General features: G+C 40.5%; 1 long non-coding RNA gene across 1 annotated transcript; it reads left to right on the plus strand.

Moving 5' to 3' along the window:
* Window positions 1–9,911: 9,911 nt before the first annotated feature.
* On the plus strand, window positions 9,912–25,280 carry LOC138353492 (uncharacterized). The gene is made up of 3 exons (XR_011223177.1): window positions 9,912–10,026; window positions 18,751–18,867; window positions 24,990–25,280. It is a non-coding gene; the product is annotated as an uncharacterized lncRNA (long non-coding RNA).
* The last annotated feature ends 1,012 nt before the right edge of the window (window positions 25,281–26,292 follow it).

Here is a 26,292-nt window from a genome sequence, read left to right on the forward strand (position 1 = left end):
ATCTAAGCATATAGATTAATATTAGATTTTTATTCAGGTAAAGGTACATACATTGCAGATGAATTACAAAGGGAAAGACAATGACTAGAGTTCACTAGCTCTATTGGAAGAGAAACGTCTGCAAGACAAGTGTGGGCAAAAATTAAGGTAGCTAAGGGGAGCAGAGCCTGGCCTGCGGCTCACAACGACCCCCAGGGTAAGGCTGAAGAACTAATTCACAAGTGGAGTGATGCAGCATCATCCTCCTCCCTCCCTGCAGAAGTAAGCAGGGAACAGCTCCTCCGACATAATGACAGAAGGATTAGGATAAAAAGAGCACAATCTAGTGATGACGAGTATGCGGAACCAATTACAGCCAAGGAAGTAAAGGGGGCTATGAAAAGGGTAAAAGTACAGCATCTGGTGAAGATGGCGTCACCTACGACATACTCGATGCACTGTGTGAAGTGTCTGGCAATCCACTACACCTGTTTAACAAGTCATTCCTATGTGGAGTGTTGCCCACACAATGGAAACATGCAATAATGGTCCCAATACCGAAACCCAATGACCCTGGCAATTACAGACCTATCAGTCTCATGTAATGCACTTGGAAGATGCTTGAAAGGATCATCCTAAACCGACTATTGCACAAAATAGGCAGGTTAGGGGAGGGGTCAATGGATTTGTTAAAGGACGGAGCACAGCAAACTATAGTTAATTACCTTGCTAATGATACAGCTAAGTACTGCCAATAAACTCGCTCCTCGGGGCAAAATTTTAAAATTTAAAATACAATACCTATAGCCACTAATACGCATAGCGTTTCGGGCAAATATATACGAAGTAAAACCCAAACAAAGAACTGACTCCGTAGGACCCATAAAAGATGAGACTAATAATTTTAAGTTGTATGATAAAAGGGCGGCAAACACTCTCAATGAATACCTAACATCAGTGTTCACACTAGAAAGCTTGAATGACATCCCATCACCAACACAAATGTTTGTCGGAGGTAAGGAGAATGAATTAAGAGAAATACCAATTACACGCGACACAATCAGGAAGAGCATTGACAAACTAAAAGACTCAGAAGCCCAAAGTGTAAATGGATTTAAGTCCCAAGTCGTAAAGGAACTGGCAAATTAATTGGGTGGTTGTAGGTAGGAGCTTCCTCGTATGGGCCGGTGGGCCTTCTGCAGTTGCCTTTGTTCTTGTGTTCTTGTGTTCTTATGTTGAGTAGCAACATTTGCAAATTTGCAGATGATACAAAAATAGGTAGGGAAATTAACATGGAAGAAGACTCACTATCACTTCAAGTTGATCTAAATAGGGTTTTGAAATGGTCAAAAGATTGATAGATGCAGTTTAATGCTGATAAATGTAAAGTTTTGAGAGTAGGTAATGATGATAGTTACAAGATACGAGCTAGATGGTGTTGAGATTGCGAAGTCGGATTGTGAAAGGGATCTGGGAGTTATGATTAGTAAGAATTTAAAACAAAAGGATCAATGCATGAATGCTCGTAATAAGGCAAATAGGACACTGGGATTTATTAATCGAAGTGTTAGTAACAAGACACCTGGTGTGGTTCTTCAGCTATATCTTGCTCTGGTTAGGCCCCATTTACATTATGCAGTTCAGTTTTGGTCGCCATATTATAGAATGGATATAAATTCACTTGAACGTGTCTAGAGTAGGATGACTAAGTTAATTCCCAAAAATAGAAATCTTTTATATGAAGAAAGATTAACAAAGCTTAAATTGCATTCACTGGAAAGCGAAGAGTTAGGGGTGATATGATAGAGGTTTACAAGTGGATGAATGGACATAACAAAGGGGATATTAGTAGAGTGCGACTACGACGACGCGCGCCACCTGCCCAGGTGGCACTCTTGAGTGCCAGGTGGGCAGGTGGCTCGCGTCATCGTAGTCACAGCGCGTCGTCGTAGTCGCAAAGGGTTTGGGGGGAATTTTCCCGGAAGTTTGGCGCGTGTCGGATGCGTGTGAGCGTCCGGTGTTAGGGTATGTGGTCAGGAAAGATGGGAGGTCATGTTGTTGGGTGCCAGGTGGCGCGCGTCGTCATAGTCGCATAGGATTTGGAGGGAATTTTCCCGGAAGTTTTGCGCGTGTCGGGCGTGTGTGAGCGTCCGGTGTTAAGGTATGTGGTCAGGAAAGATGAGAGATCATGTTGTTGGGTGCCAGGTGGGCAGGTGGCGCGCGTCGTAGTAGTCGCAGCGCGTCGTCGTAGTCGCAAAGGGTTTGGGGGGAATTTTCCCGGAAGTTTGGCGCGTGTCGGGCGCGTGTGAGCGTCCGGTGTTAAGGTATGTGGTCAGGAAAGATGGGAGGTCATGTTGTTGGGGGTGTAGGAGAGTATGTGGGTTATGTGGTAGAGTAAGAAATACAAGGATAAGAGTGGGATATGTGGAAAGAGTAAATGAATATGTATGTGTGTTTGGTGTAGACTTAATCCTGTGTGTAGATCATAGTTTTTGATGTAAGTAAGCTATGTAGAGGCTGCGTGAGAGGGGTTCCCAACATAGACTGTTATGTTGTTTGGGGTGGGGGGAGGGGTGAGGGAGGGAGGGAGGGATAGAAGGGTGAGGGGAGCTTCCCCTCGGCGTGAGACTGCTCAGGAGTCATTTGCGGTTTTGACAAACCATTAGCTTCCCCTACAGGAAGCTGTAAGTGGAAGAGGATGAGAGAGTAGAGTCCAGCAGGATGGATGTGGTCCATTTGCCTTAATCGTTTTTTCAAGTCTATTTTCTTCAAGTTAAGCAGTTGTGTTTGGAGATGCTCCATGAGGATAATAGTTATACATGGTATGAAGTTTGGAGGAGAAGGAGGAATAGAAAGAGAGAGCAGTCACTCTTAAGTTGTGAATGAGATGAGGCGAAGGATTGTTTTATGTAACAATGTATGGAAGTGTATAGGTGACAGAGTTGGACGGATGTGAACCATTACCCTTAAGCGTTTTTCAATGTCCACGGAGGGGTGTGCGTACTGGCCACTGGTTAGAGGGTAACTGAAGAGTCTTTCCAAGTAGTTTGGTTATATCTTCCCCTCTCGGAGGGTACGCAATGACTGCCATTACTTCCTCAGACACGGCGGAAGTGGTTGGGTATCCATTACCCACAGTGTTTCGTTAAGGAAGGGGAGATGTAGCTACGGTCAGCGACTCCTTCTCTCTCTCTCTCTGTCTCTCTGTCTATCTCTCTCTCTCTCTCTCGCCCTCTCTATCCCTTAGGTGTGCAATGTTCCACACATACAAAGGACGATAGTGAAATAGCTCTGGGTTATGTCTGTTTTCAGTTCTTATAACATTTGAAAATGTATGCGTGGGTACTCATTCCGTCCCGTCTCGTCTCGTTAGGATCAGACCTTGTGTCTTTCCATTGCGCGAGTTTTCACTCAACATCAACCATTAGCGATCGTTCGATCCAGCAGAAAAAACAGAGACTAGTGTTGACATAATAGGTGATCTTTCTCTTATTACGTTTTATTCAATAACTGGTAGACATAACATAAGTCGCATATTTATCTTGGTAAAACAAAACATAATAACTGACAGACTGACAGATAGACATAACACTCATCAACCATTGGCGATCGTTCGATCCAGCAGAAAAAAACCCAGAGACTAGTGCTAGCATAATAGGTGAAAAAATAGTTGATCTTTCTCTTATTACGTTTTATTCAATAACTGGTAGACATAACATAAGTCGCATATTTATCTTGGTAAAACAAAACATAATACCAGACAGACAGACAGACATAACACTCAGCATAATGCAGTCATATGGTGTTAGCATAATAGGTGAAAAATAGTTGATCTTTCTCTTATTACGTTTTATTCAATAACTGGTTGACATAACATAAGTCACATATTTATCTTGGTAAACATAATAACAGACAGACATAACACTCAGCATAATGCAGTCATATGGTGTTAGCATAATAGGTGAAAAAATTGTTGATGATCTTTCTCTTATTACGTTTTATTCATTAACTGGTACATGCTTACATATTTATCTTGTCATTTTTTAAACTATTATGAGTTGTTTTCCATGATTCTTTAATCACCCTTATAACCTTGTAAGGTAACACGACCAACATGATGACATCGTTCTTTGCTCAAATATCATTAATGTAACGTGATCAATATAGTAACTTCGTTCTTTACCCAAATAACATTTTAAGAGTAACGAGCAACTTTCTGTCCGATGTCTGAATAATGAAATGTAAACCATGTTTAGCCATTCCATCCAAACACAATAAAATATTACTACAAGCTTGTTTAGTTCTTGTAACACATAACGTAACATAACATTTATTCAACAACTGCTAGACATAACATAATGTAGCTTCATATTCACTGTGGTAAAACAAACAAACATACACATCACGGTCAGTCCTCGCTATACCTCAAACGCGTCGTTCATTCTCACTCCCTTAAGTGTGCAATGTTCCACACATACAAATTCCAAGCAAAGTAAACATATATAAGACAATGTGGAAAAACATAGTCTTGATACGATTATTAAATTGACTTGTTCATTATCCCCGAGTTCAAGGTTTGGCTCTTAAGACCTCCATCATCCAAATGTAAACACCAATCGATGAGAATAAGACCGGATGAGTCGATAGTGAAATAACTCTGGACTATGTCTATTTTCAGTTCTTGTAACACAGTCAATGTAGCATAATGGGAAAACAGACTTTCTACTGCCTACATAAATAGCATTTGAAAATGTATGCAAGTCTAGACAATCTCCTATAGCCCTTACATTCTAAACACAAATAAAATATTAGCACACGCTTGCATCGCATTATATTTTCATTAAGTAACACGGAGATCAACTTTCTGGCTGTTGTCCGAATATCATTATTGAAATGTGAACCCCATTTAGCCAAACACAATATCTCCATTACATCTCATAGCATATAAATATTACGGTCTGCAAGTTGTTAGCCCTCTGTAACACAATGTAACGTAACGCAAATCAACTTTTTGTTGACTCTACTGCTACCGATGTCCCTCAAGACCCTCAGAATCTACCACCGAATCTTACTAGTTTGGAGTTCCGTAAGTTACAGAGGGAAGATCTATCATTAACACCATTATTCTTCCAGGCTGAGACTCAACCTGACAGTATCCCTGGGTTCTTCCTAGAGAATCAGTTGCTCTACCGCAGGTACAGACCCAGTAAGCTGAAGGAGGACGACAATTGGGCAAATGTCGAACAACTAGTGGTTCCCACCAGCGTACGGCCCGATATTCTACACCTGGCCCACGGAGCTCTTTCTCACTATGGTTTTAACAAAACCTACCACGGAATCAGACAAGACTACTACTGGCCAGGTATGGTTAAGGACGTCAAAAGTTACGTGCAACAGTGTCATACATGTCAGATGGCAGGTAAACCTACATCTCTATTCCCAAGGCTCCACTGACTCCTATCCAGGTGCCTGCGGAACCTTTCCACAGACTCATCATAGACTGTGTTGGTCCTTTACCCCGGACCAGTTCTGGCAACGCCTATATACTAACTATCCTGTGTCCTACCACCAGATTCCCCATAGCAGTTCCAGTAAAGAACATTACGGCTGCTACTGTGGTGAAACAACTAATGAAGATCTTCACCCAGTATGGATTTCCAAGAGAGGTTCAAAGTGACTGTGGCACCAACTTCACCAGTGATCTCTTCAAGAAGACACTGGAGGAGTTCAACATCACACAGGTACTGTCCAGCCCCTATCAACCTACTTCACAGGGTTCTCTTGAACGTAGTCATCAGACTATTAAAGCACTCCTAAAAGAAATTTTGCAATGAAACCTTGATGGACTAGGATAAACAACTTGACCTCATTATGTGCATTTTCAGAAGGTTCCCCAATGAGTCTCTAGGAGTATCTCCTTATGAGATGCTCTACGGACGTAAGTGCCGTACTCCTCTCAAAGCTTTCAAAGACTCTACGTAATGCCACCTTCGGTGACCCTCAGAATGTGCCCCCAGTTTCTTCAAAACTTAAAACACATTCTAGAGAGAGTACGTAAATTTGCTAATGACAATCTATTGAAAGCTCAGGAGAGGATGAAGACTCATTTTGACCAACGCAGCAAACTAAGGAAATTTAAACCAGGAGACTTCGTGTTGGCATATTTTTCTATCCCAGGTTCTCCATTGCAAAACAAGTTTTCAGGATCTTACCGCATCAAGGAGTGCAGAAACAATCACAACTACGTTCTTGAGACTCCAGATAGGCGTCGGAAGACCCAGTTGTGCCACGTCAACCTCCTGAAGCAGTATCAAGGTACTCCCCCTACTGTGTTGGTATCGTTATCCACCTTTAAAGGTCTATACCTCCACAGTGAGACCTTCCCTGCTTCTCCTCCCGAAAGCACTAACACTGAGTCAGTGCCTTCCAACTCGGAAATCCTTAATGATCTTCATACCTATTTGCAGGACAGTAATAGTGCTCCTCTCATCAGAATCTTCAAGGAACATCAGAAGTTGTTCAGCGATGATCCACAGGAGTGTAATGTGGTTCAGCACGACATCCAGCTACTCCCTGACACCCGGCCGATTCGTCAACTTTTCTACAGAATCAGCCCGAGCAAAAAGGAAGTTATGCGTGCTGAGGTACAGTACCTCCTGGATCATGGGCTGGCCACCCCTTGCGAGTCCCCTTGGGCCTCACCCTGCATCTTGGTGCCGAAACCGCAAGGTAAAGTGAGGTTGTGTACCGATTACCGGAAATTGAATCTTGTGACTATCAAGGATGCTTATCCATTACCTAGAATAGATGACATCCTTTACGCCATTGGTAATGTTCGGTATCTATCAAAGTTAGACTTACTAAAAGGATACTACCAAGTGTGTTTGACGGAGCGAGCTAAGGAAATATCTGCCTTTACCACTCCTTTTGGCCTTTACAGATACGAACGCCTTCCATTTGGACTATGTATAATGCCCCAGCCACCTTCCAGCGAGCTGTCAACCGCGTCATCCAGGGCTTAGATAACACCTACGCGTACTTGGATGATATCGTTGTGGCAACCAACACCTGGAGCGAACATCTGCTCCAGCTGCAACGATTGTTTGCCAAGCTCCTGACAGCCGGCCTCACCATCAACTTGGGCAAGTCCACCTTTGCTAAAGGTAAAGTGCGTTATCTTGGTCATGAGATAGGGAGTGGCAGCCTAGCTCCATTAAACATACACACTCAAGCCATCCAGCATTACCCACAGCCTACCACCAGGAAGCAGCTCCTGCGCTTCCTTGGTCTTGCCTCCTACTACCGTAGGTTTGTGAAGAATTTTAGTACGGTGGCGACACCATTGATCACTTTAACCAGCCCCAAGCAACGGTATCATTGGACCATTCAGCAAACCATTGCTTTTGAACAACTTAAATTCCTGCTCTGTTCTAATCCTATATCTCGCCTCGCCAGATATCACGAAGCCTTTCATCCTCCATGTCTATAAACTTTGCAAGTATTTACCTCCTTAAAATTTTCTTAGATTAAGGACCTGCCCGAAACGCTGCACGTGCTAGTGGCTTTACAAGACTGTAATTACCATATTTGTATCCTCACATTCCTTATGTACATTCTTGTATATGCATAAATAAATAAATAAATAAATAAATGTCGACGCCAGTGGTACCGGCATCGGAGGTGTCCTGATGCAACAAAGAGGCGAGGATGTTCTACCTGTTAGCTACTACAGCTACAAGTTAAAACCACACCAGAAGAATTACAGCATTATCGAAAAGGAGCTACTCTCCATCGTCCTGAACTTGCAGCACTTTGAATCATACTTGCAAGGTGCTCGGTCTACCACCATCTACTCGGACCACAATCCCCTACGCTTCTTGCAGCAAGCCCAATTCAACAATCAACGACTTTTATGATGGGCTTTATATCTGCAGAATTTCAACCTGGAGATCTTCTACATCAAAGGTTCTGTCAACATCATAGCAGACGCCCTCTCCAGAGTCTATGAGGCAGAGAAAGCTCCACCTACCACTCTACCACCTGAAGACGTAACTTTACCCGTAAGCGCAGGCTTCAGGGGAGAGTTGTGACGATAATCTCTTTCAAGAGAGATTGAGTCTGCTCTTCTTGACATCAAGTTACGTATATTATACAAGAATAAGATGCTACTTTCAAGATACGTCTACCAGTAGCACAAAACGTTTTGACCAAGAGGCAAACGTACCCAAGACTCACCCCCTACTCCACACTCCCTCCACGCCGGCTCGTCATCAACCAGCCAACTACCCTTCCCAGCCTGCCGGCTCCTGATTCAACCTGTCCTCTTAAAAAGAACGTCAACATTTGCCGTTTGACTCTACGGCTGTTTTTGGACGTTATTTTGTGTAAAACTACGTCTATTATCGCTTCCATGGACTATCTCTTGTTATACAATGAAATACCACACTCTTATTATTCTATAACTCACTGACTATGCTCTGATATTTGTTCTTCAAGTAAAAATATATATATTTTTGCCTTAATTGGGCCATAATCCAGAAAATTCCAGCCTATTGATCTTTATATTTAGGAAAACATCTAATAAATTTGGAAATGAATTTTTCGTTCGCCGACAGTTGCCTGTTACTATTTAACCCTCTATGCTTTAATGTCGCTGGTCATTGTGACTTTCCCAGGATTTATATATGTTTTGTAGTAGCATTTAGTCAGACTACAGTAATTTAACTAATGGGAAACCTCTATAGTTGTCGTAAATTAATAATAATCATTTATCAAATAATAAATTAGCAAACATATGCAACATTTTATGTTACGACTTTTCGGGTAGGCCGTTCTGTTTGTTTACAACCTCAATGGTTCAAAATACACAATACTTTTAATATATAAGTGACTAAGTATGCTCTAATCCATGGTCCTCAATGAAAATTATCGTTTTTTTTTGTTAATTTGTCCATAATGAATAAGATTCCTTACTGTTGATCTTTATATGAAGAAAAACATCTAAACAAATTGGTATTGTGTTTTCGTTCAGATAAAGTTTCCAGATACTATTTCCTAGTTATCAATTAATGTAGGTAGTTATTTTAATTCGCGGCTACCAGGGGCTTTCTCCCATTATACAATATAAATGTACTCACTAACTATTCTCTGGTATCTGTTCTTCAAGTAAAATTACCTATTTTTTTGTTTAATTAGTCCATAATTCATAAAATTCCTTCAGGTCGATCTTTATATTTAGAAAAACATCTAATCAATTTGGAATTTAATTTTTCGTTCACCTACAGTTACCAGCTACTATTTCATTGTTATATTTTATGTCGCTGGTCATTTCAATTTTCCAAGAATTTAAACAGCTAAACAGCAAGTAGCATCTTGTTAGAGTACAGGAATTTACCTATGGAGAACCTCGATAGCTGCCGAAAATTATTAATGATTATATATGTATTTTAAAATAATGAATTATATACCATTTCTTATGTTACGTCTTTGGCGGGTAGGCGGTTCTGCGGGTTTACAACCGAATTGTTTAAAAATCACACTATTTTAAATGTATGAGTCACTAGTATGCTCTGATATATGTTCTGCAATGAAAATAAAGATTGTTTTGTTGTTAATTACTCCATATATGTATAATGTGTTAATTCAGTCTAAAATCTTTTTGCAACGTTTATATGCGATATACGTAGCTGGAAACTACCTAATATATAAAAATAATAGTTACAACATTCTATTAATATATAATGTTGAAATAAATATCACACAAAGTCTGTATATCTGTTTTTAGATGTCTTATAAATTTTCTTTTAAAATAGTATTAATGATTTTTATGAATCTTGAGTAAAAATTATGTTAATTATTATTAATCTAATTGTTATTATTTTAAGTAAAAGAATTGCAAGTATTCGAATAACCACGGGGTCTCTGTTTTTGTATGAATGCACGGATTTGTTTTTGTTATGAGAGGGACGCCTTAGAAAGCATGGTGTAGGCCACCTGTGGCTCGCATCCGATCCCACGATCGTCGTCGCCCCTAAATCAACACAACAGGTATTTAGTATTTACGATTATAATAAGTAATATTTCTTTTATAATAATATTGCAGCAGGTGGTGTAGTGGTAGGACACTCGCCTGGTGTTCCGCGAGCGCTATGTCATGGGTTCGTATCCTGGCCGGGGAGGATTTACTGGGCGCAATTCCTTAACTGTAGCCTCTGTTTAACGCAACAGTAAAATGTGTACTTGGATGAAAAAACGATTCTTCGAGGCGGGGATCGTATTCCAGGGACCTGCCCGAAACGCTATGCGTACTAGTGGCTGTACAAGAATGTAACAACTCTTGTATATATCTCAGGTTAGGGGCTAGGCATTTACACTCTTAGGTCAGCAAACTAGCTAGAAGGTTAGACCATTAGATTCCACTGGTCAATCGGGGCCCTGCATGACTCAGCTTATCCTAACCTAGCCCAGCTTAAACCATCTTAGCATAGTTCATTCTAGCTGTGCATAGTGCTTGCACAGCCTTGCTTATCCTAGTTTACCTCTTCCTAGCCTACCGTAGCCAAGCCTATCCCAGTATACCCTTACCTAGTCTTGCCTAGCCTAACCCTGCCTTGCTTTTAAACATGACCAGTCCTTCCTACCCTAGCCAAGCCCTGACCAGCTTAGCCAAGCCAATCCCTGCCTAGATTTAGCATAGCCTTGCCTTTTCATTAACATATAGAGGGTACCACCTCAGGTTGAGTTTGTAGAAACCCTCCACTTATAGGGTTGAGGGTTCCATATATATATATATATATATATATATATATATATATATATATATATATATATATATATCTATATATATATATATATATTAGTATATTTTGGTAGCAGTCTTTCCTGTAGACATATATTATTAAATATGACCGAAAAAGTAAGATTAATAATTCTAACACGAATTTTCTCAATCTTTCGTACATTTCTTTTCACTGTTGGAGGTAATTCAAAAATCAATTCTCCAAAATTCATTTTTATTTCTAGTCTGACGCAACACTTGAGCGCGTCAAGTGTTGCGTATATAGGCAAGACCCAGTATATAGGCAAGACAACAACATCTCTTTCTAGGCGTTTAACGATGCATAAACAACAGGGCTCCATTAAGGAACATATAATCTCTTCCCACAACCAAACCATCGCCAGAGAAATCCTAGTAAACAACACAGAAATCATCGATAGATACAGCGATAGCAGGCGGCTTGACGTTTGCGAGGCACTACACATTAAGAAGTCAACACCAGCAATCAACAGCCAATTAATGCACAACTATATTCTACCCACCTCAAGACTCCGCTCCAATATAGAAGCATCAAGAAATATGGACCAATAGGCTTTCTACAATCACTTCCATTTCAATACCCATTGTTTCGTGTTCTGTCTTGTGTTGATGAAATTAATACCCTATTAATGCCACCTCTTGTTCTGTCTTGTGTTGATGAAATTCTTCTAAATTCTAAAACGATTCTTCGCGGCAGGGGATCGTATTCCAGGGACCTGCCCGAAACGCTACGCGTACTAGTGGCTGTACAAGAATGTAACAACTCTTGTATATATCTCAAAAAAAAAAAAAAAAAAAAAAAAATTAATACCCTATTAATGCCACCTCACCCCATCCACCTCACTCAAATGTAGATATAAACAAAATCGGAGATGTTTAAGTTCTATTCAGTTGTGTATTTGTAAACTAAAGTCTTTGAAAATGTAATAAGTTTTACGAAACGCGCTCATGTCGCGTCAGACTAGAAATAAAAATGAATTTTGGAGAATTGATTTTTGAATTATCTCCAACAGTGAAAAGAAATGTACGAAAGATTGAGAAAATTCGTGTTAGAATTATTAATCTTACTTTTTCGGTCATATTTAATAATATATGTCTACAGGAAAGACTGCTACCAAAATATACTAATATTAAAGCGCACGACCCAGCAGCAAGGAATCAAGCCTTCAAGATAAAATATCGCCAGGATCTGATTCGTGATTAGATATACAAGGCAGAGAATGAAATCAAAGACAACAAAACGCAACTACTTCATGCTACAAACGAGTGGAGAAATTGCAACATCGACGAAAGTATCCATACCCGCATTGAACAACACCTCGACATCCTCACAGACCGACATCACCTCAGCACTGAAACAAGGATTATCAAGAAACTTACAACATTATATGGAGGACCTATGGCAATTCCACGACCAAGAGATGGTTTCCTGACCCTTGCAGGAATTAACCTCACTGAGGACCAAGTCACTCTCCTAAATCTGGGCATAAACTGTCACGTTATGTCCAGACCGAGTGAGATGGCCCGGAAAGTAGAGTTGGAAATTCTGTTGGACGACATATTCGACCTCGAGACACAAAAGAAGGTCACTACCAAAGATACCTTACAAGCAGAACTTATTGCAGAAGGAGGAAAGAATCGAGGCAATTACAGAAGCACCATACTGTCCCCCGAGCTCAAAGCGGCAGCTAAAAGCCTTCGTGAGAACAAGGAGATAGTTGTCAGGAGAGGTGACAAGTCGCCAATATATGTCATTCTTAAAAAAGACGAATATCTGGCGAAAATGAACCTCATACTCTCTGACCAAACTAAGTTCCAAAGGGTAACGAAGGACACTACAGCCGAATTGAAAGCAAAGGTCAACAAACTGATCGAAACTGTGAACGCCAAGAAATCCGGACTCCACCTGCCAAAGATCATTGGGGAATATAAACCTGGATATTGTTGGGGTTTCTCTACTCTATTCTTACTCTGGGGTGAGCAATAGTTATGCTCAAGGTCACTCACCGTAGCTCTGCGGGTCTTCACTCGATCCTCATGGTGCCACTGCACGCCAGGAGAATCTCCCATTCAATCTCAACGGCCTCTGATTGAGAAGGAGTGGGAACACGACTCGTTCACTTGACTGTCATGTGCCCTCCCCAACAATCGGGCTCTACGGTTAACCACAAGGTCGCCAACTGGAGTTTTAGGTGGCCAGTAACACCTCAGTGGACTGGTTGAATTAGTGGTAGCCTTGGCAAGGTCACACTCAAAAGATTGGGAATCAGGCAGGTACTTACTTTTATCACTATTTGCTTTCCAGTATAATATAGCCACAAGATCAATGGAGGGAATGATATGAACACAAAGATAGTTTTGTATTTTACTTAAAATGCACGAAAGATGTCACAAGGCCAAACAATAATAAATAAATCAACTGATCCTGGCTGCGGCCGGTAGTTTCCACGAATAGTATGCACTCACTAAGTGGCAACACCTCCCCTCCTCGTCAAGTGTCAAGAACAGCTGATCGCCTGGACCCCGCTCGAAAGCTTATTGCTTGTTTCTAGATTCACGCACGCTGTTTCTTTAAGTTCTCCAATATTATTAGAAACTCACACACTCGATATTGGCACAATAGCACGTATTACTTAGTTACACTATACTCGGGCTCAAACAGTCGTTTCTACAATCAATGCTACAATGACTCACTGTAATGGTTTTCACTGCCCTTCATTCAACGATATATTATGAAATATTAACACTGGAGTTTTCAGTACTTTCTCTCGTGGGCGATAACGCAATAATTCACTGTACTCACAAATGATTAGTCACTGCTTGAACATAGACATATATAATGTATATACATCAAACATCAATACATGGAAAATAAATAGTTTCTGGGCACATAGCCTAACTTCCAAATACTGGCATAATATTATATATAATTTATCACTATATGTTCACATCAAAATCTCTAGAAAGATATACACAACACAGTAAATTTATCACTTGTTCCTGGTGCCTGTACACACCAATTATCAACATAAGTATTATAAGTACTCTTGATAGTACTACACGGCAAACTGGTGCCTCACTGTGACACGGGTGAGACTTGCTCACGACATATAAAATCCTCAGGCTAGATAATATAGCCGAATAATATAGCTAACTAAAGGGAAATGGGGAGGGAACTAGAAACACCTACTTCAACCTATCCTCCGATGAGAGTCGAGATGTAGCTCCTGGTCCTCGTGTCGGGAACGCCCCCACACACACGTCGTCGTGTCCTACCGGAACCTCTCGTCGTCCCACCGTTTAGCGCGTCGTCTCCGTGCCTTCTTCTTCTGCAGGTCCGTCCTCCTTCTTGACTTCTTGAAGGGTTGGAGTCGGTCTCCTGGCCGTCGTCTTCTCCCAGCAACGGCTGCCGCCTACGTCTCAGCTGCAGTCGTCCGGATTCCCAAATAGTCCTCTCCTTCCTCAGCTACCCAGTGGCTCTGTCAGCCACTACGCTGTCACGAACTGGTGAACTGCCACAGACGTCACATACGTCACTGCACGGCTTCACTGCTTCTTGCACAGTACCTGACTGGAGCACTTGTTGCTCAAATAACCGTCAATTCCCTCTCTGGTTCAACACATGAACTAGGGAAGACCTCTCAGAGTACTGGCAGACTTCAGGTGACGCGTAAATCCACGGGAGTGGGAAACAACTGTCAAACTGACAGGACCTATCGTCGCACGTCTGACCTCTTTGACGTGTCGTGTCTGACTGCTGGCGCCAGCGCAGCGTGCGGCCTGGACCCCCTTCCTTCGTGACGTCACTTTCGCTACCGGAAGTTTTCATTTTCTCTCGGTGCCACACTGCTGTCGGTGACCAATCCGGTGCCACTGACATCACACGGTTTTGGCGGGGAATCAGGAAGGCCAGCGCCATCTTGGCTTCCTAAAGGGCCTATACCAGAGGCCAAAATATTACTATTTCACAAATTTCTCGGCTCTCCGAGAACACTTCCCTCTCTCCCATATATCAAATTTAAGCCTGCTACGTAGAGAACGCTTGGGAAAAGTGAACATGACTCTTACTACAGGCATGGGAGAATTATAAGGGGGGGAACACCGTCACAATATGCGTATGGAAATGTCAAGACACACAAGCCTGGAAACCCACTTCGGCCAATCATTAGCCAGATACCCACACCCACGTACAGACTGGCAAAGCGACTCAACGGCCTGCTGACTCCTTATGTTCCTTGCGCCTTCAGCCTGAAGTCTCCAAAGGAATTTGTTGACTTACTGCGGGGCACACGGGCCACAGGGATAAGAGCCTCGTTGGACGTAGAATCGCTGTTTACCAACGTACCTGTGGACGATACAATCGGGATGATAGCCGACAGAGTGTATCGTGATCCAGCCTGTACTCCTCTTGACATACCCGAAAATATTCTAAGGAAACTACTCCAAGCTTGTACTAAAGAGGCACCCTTCTTGAGCCCGGATGGGCACATGTATAAGCAAGTAGATGGGGTCGCCATGGGTTCTCCCCTAGGTGTCCTGTTTGCAAACTTCTACATGGGTACCATCGAGCAAAAAGTCTTAGTCGACATGAACTTGAAACCGGCCATATACTGCAGGTATGTTGACGACATTTTTACACAGGTACCTGATGTCAGACATCTGCAGGAGCTGAAGGAGACATTTGAGCAGAGTTCTGTGCTGCGTTTCACTTACGAGATGGAAAAGGATGGGAAGCTGCCCTTTATAGATGTAACAGTCATGGAAAAGAGCGGAGGTTTCCACACTGCAGTCTACACTAAGGAAACGAACATAGGAATGTGCCTAAATGCCAACAGCGACTGCCCAGACAGGTACAAGAGGAGTGTTGTTAACGCATATGTCGACCGTGCTCTAAGCCACAGCTCAGAATGGAAGCAAGTCGACGAAGAACTCTGTAGGGTAAGGCAGGTCCTAGTCAACAACAGCTTCTCCAATGGTTTCGTCGAAGACATCATAAAAAGGAAAGTGAAACGCCATGCAACCTCTGAAGAGACAACTAACACAATACCTATACCCCCTATTAGACTATTTTACAGGAACTTCTTTTCCACAGCTCATAAAACAGAGGAAAGAGTCCTGAAAGATGTTGTTAATAGAAACGTTATCCCTACAGACAAAAATCAGAGGATACAACTGACGATTTACTATAAAACCAGAAAAACGGCCAGCCTACTCATGAGAAACTCTCCAGACACAGAGCAGAACGCTTTAAAAGAGACCAACGTCGTCTATGCCTTCAAATGCCCACTTGGGGACTGTAAGCTCCAAAAAACCCAGTATATAGGCAAGACAACAACATCTCTTTCTAGGCGTTTAACGATGCATAAACAACAGGGCTCCATTAAGGAACATATAATCTGTTCCCACAACCAAACCATCGCCAGAGAAATCCTAGTAAACAACACAGAAATCATCGATAGATACAGCGATAGCAGGCGGCTTGACGTTTGCGAGGCACTACACATTAAGAAGTCAACACCAGCAATCAACAGCCAATTAATGCACATCTATATTCTACCCACCTCAAGACTCCGCTCCAATATAGAAGCATCAAGAAATATGGACCAATAGGCTTTCTACAATCACTTCCATTTCAATCCCCATTGTTTCGTGTTCTGTCTTGTGCTGATGAAATTAATACCCTATTAATGCCACCTCTTGTTCTGTCTTGTGTTGATGAAATTAATACCCTATTAATGCCACCTCACCCCATCCACCTCACTCAAATGTAGATATAAACAAAATCGGAGATGTTTAAGTTCTATTCAGTTGTGTATTTGTAAACTAAAGTCTTTGAAAATGTAATAAGTTTTACGAAACGCGCTCGTGTCGCGTCAGACTAGAAATAAAAATGAATTTTGGAGAATTGATTTTTGAATTACCTCCAACAGTGAAAAGAAATGTATGAAAGATTGAGAAAATTCGTGTTAGAATTATTAATCTTACTTTTTCGGTCATATTTAATAATATATGTCTACAGGAAAGACTGCTACCAAAATATACTAATATATATATATATATATATATATATATTTATATATATATATATATATATATATATATATATATATATATATATATATATATATATATATATATATATATATATATATATATATATATGTGTGTGTGTGTGTATGTCACGAAAATAAACACGTGATTAGGAATGTGACAATGTCAGACCATGGAGGAAAATGAAACAGGAATTTCCTTAAGTACTTTCGTATATTAAATACATCTTCAGAAGGAATCCTTCTGAAGATGTATTTAATATACGAAAGTACTTAAGGAAATTCCTGTTTCATTTTCCTCCGTGGTCTGACATTGTCATATATATATATATATATATATATATATATATATATATATATATATATATATATATATATATGTAAAAAAAAAATTATTTTTAACAAATAAAAAATAATAAATGGTTCAAATAGCCTCGGCTATCACCTCATTATGTCCGGTCGTGATGGTCAAGTGGATTAAGGCATCTTGTACATACCAGTTGCGTTGCTTCTGGGAGTATGGGTTCGAGTCACTTCTGGGGTGTGAGTTTTCAGTTGCATATTGTCCTGGGGACCATTCAGGCTTGTTCGCATATATATATATGTATATATATATATATATATATATATATATATATATATATATATATATATATATATATATATATATATATATATATATATATATATATATATATATATATATATATGTCGTACCTAATAGCCAGAACGCACTTCTCAGCCTACTATGCAAGGCCCGATTTGCCTAATAAGCCAAGTTTTCATGAATTAATTGTTTTTCGACTACCTAACCTACCTAACCTAACCTAACCTAACTTTTTCGGCCACCTAACCTAACCTAACCTATAAAGATAGGTTAGGTTAGGTTAGGTAGGGTTGGTTACGTTCGGTCATATATCTACGTTAATTTTAACTCCAATAAAAAGAAATTGACCTCATACATAATGAAATCGGTAGCTTTATCATTTCATAAGAAAAACAATTGAGAAAATATATTAATTCATGAAAACTTGGCTAATTAGGCAAAAAGGGCCTTGCATAGTAGGCTGAGAAGTGCGTTCTGGCTACTAGGTACAACATATATATATATATATATAAATATATATATATATATATATATATATATATATATATATATATATATATATATATATATATATATATATTTATTTTATATATCCTGCCTGAAATGCTGCGTGTACTAGTGGCTTTACAAGATAGTTATTATAAAGATAGCATTTTGTGGTTATTCTCTATATCTGGTTCACCTAACAGTAAATAAGTACCTGGGAGTTAGACAGCTGCTATGGGCTGCTTCCTAGGGATGTGTGTGTGTGTTTGTATTCATGTTGATTTTTACAAAGTAGGAAGAGATGTTTGTAAAAAAAAATCAAATATTTTTGAAAGTATAAGTAGATTTGATATTTTTCTTTAATTGTTTATTTCCGCTGTCTCACCTCCTTTATAAAATGGCATCATTCCTGCTTTTTTAAGGATATCAGGAAAAGTAAGGCACTCCAGAGATTTGTTAACTCCTTCCTAGTGTTGCCTAGCCCAGCCCAGCCTAGACAAGGCAGGCTGGGCATCCTAGCCTCACGCAGCTTAGCCCCAACCTACATGTAGCATCCCAGTCCATCCTAAGTGATCATTACCTTACTGGCTGTTTTCTCTTCAGCCCTGAATGTAATGTGGTGGAACATAAGCAGATACATATCAGGTCTTAGAGAATCTGTACTTCATACATTTCTTAATAATGTCTCACAAATATTTAAATATATGATGTTAAAAAAAAAATTGTATAATAACTTCATATTATTCTTGCAATTTTTTTTTGCATTTTTTTTATACAAAATTTACATTTTAAAAGATTACCTCTATTTTTAGATTGATGACTTGAAGACTACAGTGCCATCCACAGCAAATCATGGTCTTAAAATATCTCCTAGCAATGACGAGACCAATTTTCACAGAGATCAAATTTTTGCTAAGCAGAAGTCACAGGTAAATATATATTATATATATAATATTATATATATAAAATTAACTTCTTCATTGCTCAAAGAACCTTTAGACATTCTGAGAGTTGTGCTATTTTATTAATTAATTAATTAGGCTATATTTTAAAGTTTTGTAATGTTTTCATTACTTTTTTTGTTTTGAAATATAAATTGTTGAGTTTTTAAACATTTTGACATTAACTATACCTGAATATTTATAAATAAAAACATACCAGAACTATGTCCTTGACAATTGCACTAAGAAGTCTTTGCCAAAATCAGGTGCTCAGTGCAGTAGTTAAAAACTTAAAAGTTGTACCACCTCTGGTGCAAGATTAGGAACCCATAGCCTCAGAGAAGAAAATAGAGAGTACTCAGAGAAGGCCTTGAAAAATAGGCAGGCTGTTTGTGTGTGTTTCGACGGTAAGCTTGCTGACACCATATGTAATTACCTAAGTGTAGTTACAGGATTAGAGCTACGCTCGTGGTGTCCCGTCTACCCAGCACTCTTTGTCACATAATGCTTTGAAACTACTGACGGTCTTGGCCGCCACCACCTTCTCACTTAACTTGTTCCAACCGTGTACCACTCTGTATGCGAAAGGAAATTTTTGTATATTTCTTTGGCATCTTTGTTTAGTTAGTTTAAATCTATGACCTTTTGTTCTTGAAGTTCCAGGTCTCGGGAAATCTTCCCTATCGATTTTATCAATTCCTGTTACTATTTTGTACATAGTGATTTTATCACCTCTTTTTGTTGTCTTCTAGTTTTGGCATATTTAATGCCTCTGACCTCTCCACATAGCTCTTGCCCTTTAGTTCTGGGAGCCACTTAGTAGCATGTCTTTGCACCTTTTCCAGTTTGTTGATGTGCTTCTTAAGATATGGGCACCACACAACCGCTGCATATTCTAGCCTTGGCCGAACAAAACTCGTGAACAATTTCTTTAGTATTTCGCCATCCATGTATTTAAACGAAATTCTGAAGTTAGAAAGCGTGGCATAGGCTCCTCACACAACGTTCTTTATGTGGGCCTCAAGTGATAGTTTTCTATCTAGAATCAACCCTAGACCTCTTTCTTTTATCAGAATTATATAAAGATTTCTCACATAATTTGTAGGTTGTGTGGGATCTATGTTCTATTCCACATTCCATAACATGGCATTTATTCACATTAAATTTCATTTGCCAAGTGGTGCTCCATATACTTATTTTGTCCAGGTCTTCTTGAAGGGCATGACAATCATCTAAATTTCTTATCCATCCCATTATCTTAGCATCATCAGCAAACATGTTTATATAATTCTGTATTCCAACTGGTAGATCATTTATGTAGACAATGAACATTTCTGGTGCATGTACTGTGGTACTCCACTTGTGACACTTCTCCAGTCCGATTGCCTCTGATTACTGCCCTCATTTTTCTATCAGTCAGAAAATTTTTCATCCATGTTAGAAGCTTACCTGTCACCCATCCAAAATTTTCTAGTTTCCAGAACAACCTCTTATGTGGAACTCTGTCGAAAGCCTTTTTTATGTCTAAATAGATGCAGTCAACCCAACTACCTTTTTCCTTCAAAATCTCTGTGGCTCAATCATAGAAACTGAGTAAATTCGATACACAGGATCTTCCAGATCAAAAACAATACTGTCTGTGTGATATTATATAATTTCTCTCCAGGTGTTCTACCCATTTAGTTTTTATTATTTTTTTTCAATCTTTTCACGGTTACACTTGTCAATGATTCAGGTCTATAACTGAGAGAGGTGGGGTCTTCCCTGTTGCCACTTTTGTAGATTGGAACTATGTTAGCCTTTTTCCACATGTTTGCTATGACTCCTGTACACAGGGATGCCTGAAAGATCAGGTGAAGTGGAAGGCTGAGCTCAGATGCACATTCTCTCAGAACCCATGGTGAAACTCCATCTGGACCAACTGCTTTGTTCTTACTTAGCTCCTTTAGCATATTTTCCACTTCATCTCTAGACACCTCTATACGCTCTATGATGTTCTCAGAAATTCTTATTGTGTCTGGTTCTCTTAAGATTTCATTTTGTATAAACACACTTTGGAACTTTTGGTTTAATGTTTCACACATTGCATTATCATTTTCTGTGAATCTGTTTCCTATTTTCAACCTCTGGATATTATCCTTTACCTGCAATTTGTTGTTTATGAATTTGTAGAATAGGCCCAGTTCTGTTTTACATTTATCCATTATCCCTTTTTAAAAATTTCTTTCTGCCTCTTCCCTTACTGCTGTATAGTTGTTTATCGCATCTTTGTATCGCTGGTATGATTGAGGGTTTGGCTTCTTTCTATATTGATACCTGCTTGATGGGGTTCTGCTCTTCTACTCCCCAAGCCCGGCCCGAGGCCAGGCTCGACTTGTGAGAGTTTGGTCCACCAGGCTGTTGCTTGGAGCGGCCCGCAGGCCCACATACCCACCACATCCCGGCTGCTCCGGAACTTCTCTTAGAAAACAGTCCAGTTTTCTCCTGAAGATGTCCACGGTTGTTCCGGCAATATTTCTTATAGTCGCTGGGAGGACGTTGAACAACCGCGGACCTCTGATGTTCATACAGTGCTCTCTGATTGTGCCTGTGGCACCTCTGCTCTTCACTGGTTCAATCTTGCATTTTTTTCCATATCGTTCACTCCAGTATGTTGTTATTTTACTGTGTAGATTTGGGACCTGGCCCTCCAATATCTTCCATGTGTATATTATTTGGTATCTCTCTCGTCTCCTTTCTAGAGAGTACATTTGGAGAGCTTTGAGACGATCCCAATAATTTAGGTGTTTTATCTCGTCTATGCGTGCCGTATATGTTCTCTGTATTCCCTCTATTTCAGCAATCTCTCCTGCTCTGAAGGGGGAAGTGAATACTGAGCAGTACTCGAGACGGGTCAACATAAGTGACTTGAAGAGTACAACCATTGTGATGGGATCCCTGGATTTGAAAGTTCTCATAATCCATCCGATCATTTTTCTGGCCGACGCAATATTTGCTTGGTTATGCTCCCTAAACATTAGATCGTCGGACATCATTATTCCCAAATCCTTGATATGCTGTTTTTCTACTATGGGAAGATTCGATTGTGTTTTGTACCCTGTATTATGTTTCAGATCCTCATTTTTGCCATACCTGAAATTTATCACTGTTAAACATCATGTTATTTTCTGCTGCCCAATCGAAAACTTTGTTGACATCTGCTTGTAGTTTTTCAATGTCTTTCATTCCATTTTTGTGTCTTTTGGTCTGTGGCCCTCTCTCAATTTCTGTTGAACCAATCCTGTTTTCTGGCCCTGCATCTCTGTTTTGGTATGAATGTTTGTGTGCCTTCATTGTATATTTTGCAAAATTTGGCATACATTTAATTTACTTCCCTGTCTAGCAACAAGTCTGCCTAATTACTTATTAAAAAAATTTTGAAGTTCCCCATAGTGACATCTCTCTCTCTTGAAATCAAGTTTATCAACTGTTTCAATGTCCCCATTTTCTGTGTGTGTGTGTTTGGAGGCTAAGCTTGCTGATACCATGTGTGTGTGTTTGGAGGCTAAGCTTGCTGATACCATGTGTGTGTGTTTGGAGGCTAAGCTTGCTGATACCATGTGTGTGTGTTTGGAGGCTAAGCTTGCTGATACCATGTGTGTGTGTTTGGAGGCTAAGCTTGCTGATACCGTGTGTGTGTGTGTGTGTGTGTGTGTGTGTTTGGAGGCTAAGCTTGCTGATACCATTTGTGTGTGTGTGTTTAGAGGCTAAGCTTGCTGATACCGTTTGTGTGTGTGTGTGTGTTTAGAGGCTAAGCTTGCTGATACCATGTGTGTGTGTGTTTGGAGGCTAAGCTTGCTGATACCATGTGTGTGTGTGTGTGTGTGTTTGGAGGCTAAGCTTGCTGATACCATGTGTGTGTGTGTGTGTTTGGAGGCTAAGCTTGCTGATACCGTTTGTGTGTGTGTGTGTGTGTGTTTAGAGGCTAAGCTTGCTGATACCATGTGTGTATTTGGAGGCTAAGCTTGCTGATACCATGTGTGTGTGTGTGTTTGGAGGCTAAGCTTGGTGATACCATATGTGTGTGTGTTTGGAGGCTAAGCTTGCTGATACCATGTGTGTGTGTGTTTGGAGGCTAAGCTTGCTGATACCATGTGTGTGTGTGTTTACTAGTTGTGCTTTTGCGGGGGTTGAGCTTTGCTCTTTCGGCCCGCCTCTCAACTGTCAATCAACTGTTTACAAACTACTTTTCTTTTTTTTCTTTTTTTTTCTTTTTTTCTCCACACCACACACACACACACCCCAGGAAGCAGCCCGTGACAGCTGACTAACTCCCAGGTACCTATTTACTGATAGGTAACAGGGGCACTTAGGGTGAAAGAAACTTTGCCCATTTGTTTCTGCCTCGTGCGGGAATCGAACCCGCGCCACAGAATTACGAGTCCTGCGCGCTATCCACCAGGCTACGAGGCCCCTCCCTGTGTACTCACCTAATTGTGCTTGCGGGGGTTGAGCTCTGGCTCTTTGGTCCCGCCTCTCAACCGTCAATCAACTGGTGTACAGATTCCTGTGTGTGTGTGTGTGTGTCTGTGTATTTGGAGGCTAAGCTTGCTGATACCATGTGTGTGTGTGTTTGGAGGCTAAGCTTGCTGATACCATGTGTGTGTGTGTTTGGAGGCTAAGCTTGCTGATACCATGTGTGTGTGTGTGTTTGGAGGCTAAGCTTGCTGATACCATGTGTGTGTGTGTTTGGAGGCTAAGCTTGCTGATACCATGTGTGTGTGTGTGTGTGTGTGTTTGGAGGCTAAGCTTGCTGATACCGTTTGTGTGTGTGTGTGTGTTGTGACGGTAACGCGTTGGTGTTCGGCTGTTTCAAAAGCTAGGGGTATGGCCTCGTCACACAAAAGAAAAAAAAGAAAAAAGCTGGAACTTTCGTCTGTGGTAAGGTAATGGGAAGACACACAAAACACTAGTAAATTTAACAGTGAAATTTTAATTACGTTATAAAAGCAAAACATGAATAAAATTGGACATAAAAATTGTAACATAAATCAATCAAACAAAATAATAAGAATAATCACTGGCAAATGAAAAGTTACGTTAAGACAAGTGAGTAATAACAAAGTAAATTATAGCAAAGGAAATAATGATGCAGAGATATTGGCTTCAAGCTGCCACCTCCCTTAGTACACGTAAGCCAAGGCTTAGTCTACCAATGAGACGTGTTAACTTGTGGAGAGCACGATATATTCTGTCTCGCCGAGGTCGCGGTGGCCCAAACATCAGCTTGTGTGGCGGGTGGTGGAGCAGGTGCGACGGGCACCAGCCAATCAGCGAGAAGCAGGCGATGGACAAGTAGTTTGCTGGTTTGAGTGGCAGAGGCAAGCAGGTGTGCCGGTGATGGATACGTTTTTGCTCTCTGGGCAAAACTTGTTGTTGTACTTGTTGGATATATCTTCTATATTAGTTGTTTCTGAGACGTAGTTCGGAGGAAAGAGCAGGCTCAATCTCTCTTGAAGGAGATTATCGTCACAGTGTTTAGAGGCTAAGCTTGTTGATACCATGTGTGTATTTGGAGGCTAAGCTTGCTGATACCATGTGTGTGTGTGTGTTTGGAGGCTAAGCTTGCTGATACCATGTGTGTGTGTGTGTTTGGAGGCTAAGTTTGCTGATACCATGTGAGTGTGTGTTTGGAGGCTAAGCTTGCTGATACCATGTGTGTGTGTGTGTTTGGAGGCTAAGCTTGCTGATACCATGTGTGTGTGTGTGTTTAAAGGCTAAGTTTGCTGACACCGTATGTGTACTCACCTATTTTAACTCACCTGTTTAAATAATAATAGGGGTGTGTACCACCTCTGGTGCAATTGTAGGGACCCACAGCCTTGAAGAAAATTTAGAGTATTCAGAGAAAACCTTGTGGATTCTCACTGAACACTAATCTTTTCTTCTCCTACCACTCCTCTTATTTTGTTTTATGCTGTATTCTATTATATATCATATAAATACATAGCCAAATGGCAATATTTATTATGTCTATACAAAAAGAAGACATCCACTTTATGTTTTTTCTCTCCTTTGTTTCTATGTGGATTTTGTTGTGACTAATGATTTTCCTCCTTTCCCATCAACAGGTCTTCCTCACTGGGCTTGCTCGGCATTTGTGTTACTGTGAGGGTGCCATCATCGTTTACCCTTCAAGATTGACTCATGCTGGCATTGCATTTGTGGACTTCCCTTCACAGTAAACAGTCCTTCTCCATATGGTGATTGTTCAGGGCAAGCAGGGTGTGACTGCCATCTTGGAGAAGCAGGGTCTTTTAATATGAAGAATCTTCCGTCTTCTCTACTTACGCCAGCTTGTGCCAGCCTTGCATTCTTGTTACTTCATGGCCCTTGGGCCTTTTTTTATTTATTTTACATAATAATTTATTTTTATTAATACCCGTGTTTCACAAGAGATCCTTAACATTTTAAGCACCAATTGTATTGACTTGTAACCTTTAAGACATAGACAAGACATAGATAAATTAGTGAATAATACTGAGTGACTAGGTTAGGGCGAGGAACATAGTACAGTGTCTGACTTCGGAAGAATGCCTACTGTTTTTGAAACCTTATTGCCGTGATCATAATCGTATGGGTTAAAAAGCGTTTGTTGTCACTCCTACACTGTGGCTTGTTGAGCTTAAAACCTTTGCTCCTTGTTCGTGTTACATCTGACCTTTTGAAGAAATTGTGTGAATCAATATCCTCCAAATTGTTCAGTATTTTAAAGGTTTCGCTCTATTACTCTCTCATTTGCATATATCTATGCATATAGATTAATATTAGATTTTTTATTCAGGTAAAGGTACATACATTGCAGATGAGTTACAAAGGGAAAGACAATGACTAGAGTTCACTAGCTCTATTGGAAGAGAAATGTCTGCAAGACAAGTGTGGGCAAAAATTAAGGTAGCTAAGGGGAGCAGAGCCTGGCCTGCGGCTCACAACGACCCCCAGGGTAAGGCTGAAGAACTAATTCACAAGTGGAGTGATGCAGCATCATCTTCCTCCCTCCCTGCAGAAGTAAGCAGGGAACAGCTCCTCCGACATAATGACAGAAGGATTAGGATAAAAAGAGCACAATCTAGTGATGACGAGTATGGGGAACCAATTACAGCCAAGGAAGTAAAGGGGGCTATGAAAAGGGTAAAAGTACAGCACCTGGTGAAGATGGCGTCACCTACGACATACTCAATGCACTGTGTGAAGTGTCTGGCAATCCACTACACCTGTTTAATAAGTCATTCCTATGTGGAGTGTTGCCCACACAATGGAAACATGCAATAATGGTCCCAATACCGAAACCCAATGACCCTGGCAATTACAGACCTATCAGTCTCATATAATGCACTTGGAAGATGCTTGAAAGGATCATCCTAAACCGACTAT

The sequence above is a fragment of the Procambarus clarkii genome, chromosome 58 (assembly GCF_040958095.1).
Source record: "Procambarus clarkii isolate CNS0578487 chromosome 58, FALCON_Pclarkii_2.0, whole genome shotgun sequence".
NCBI classification, from domain to species: Eukaryota; Metazoa; Arthropoda; class Malacostraca; order Decapoda; family Cambaridae; genus Procambarus; species Procambarus clarkii.